Consider the following 771-nt stretch of genomic DNA (forward strand, 5'->3'; position numbering starts at 1 on the left):
TTAATACAATTTTGGGAATTCAAGATGGCGTTTCCAAAATGGCGGACCAAAATAAAAAATTCGCCTGTTTCGGGTGAAACTCGGTACTTGGGGGTTTTCGAGGTCGCTGATTACGAATCTGCAGTCAATATTCGAAAATTCAAAATGGTAGACCCAATGTAACCGACCAAAAAGCGTAATATCACTTGATCCTAATGAAATTTATAATAAAAAATTTATCATGCGCACGCGATCAGTGTACATCCGTTTAGCACGTGCTCATTCAACGAATATACCGCGGCAGTCAAATCGCCTACAAAACTGATAAAATGGCAATTTAAAAAACACATTCGAAACAGTTCTAAAAGAAATAATTACTAAAACTATTTTAATAAAAAATCGAAATTTTTGGTCGGTCATATTGGGTCTACCATTTTGAATTTTCGAATATTGACTGCAGATTTGTAATCAGCGACCTCGAAAACCCCCAAGTACCGAGTTTCACCCGAAACAGGCGAATTTTTTATTTTGGTCCGCCATTTTGGAAACGCCATCTTGAATTCCCAAAATTGTATTAAATAAATTTAAAGTGGGTAAACTAATTACCAATTTTCGTAACAAAAATAATTTTTTTAATATACGCTGTAATACTTTTTTTACACATAATAGGAAAAATATAAAATAGTTTTCCTGTATTTTTGAGTGTGGACGCGCTGCCATTTTGAATTTTGAAAGGGGCCACACGGCAAATAAAAGTAGACATGTTTAGCTAAATTTTCAGCCCTGAAAAAA

At 34.2% G+C, this 771-nt stretch overlaps 1 protein-coding gene across 5 annotated transcripts in view; it reads right to left on the bottom strand.

Moving 5' to 3' along the window:
• Nucleotides 1–771, bottom strand: part of LOC108769118 (coronin-2B) — a 23367-nt gene that overhangs the window by 6504 nt on the left and 16092 nt on the right. The gene's annotated exons all lie outside the window — the stretch shown is intronic.

This window comes from Trachymyrmex cornetzi, unplaced genomic scaffold (assembly GCF_001594075.2).
Source record: "Trachymyrmex cornetzi isolate Tcor2-1 unplaced genomic scaffold, Tcor1.1 scaffold854, whole genome shotgun sequence".
In the NCBI taxonomy this organism is placed as follows: domain Eukaryota; kingdom Metazoa; phylum Arthropoda; class Insecta; order Hymenoptera; family Formicidae; genus Trachymyrmex; species Trachymyrmex cornetzi.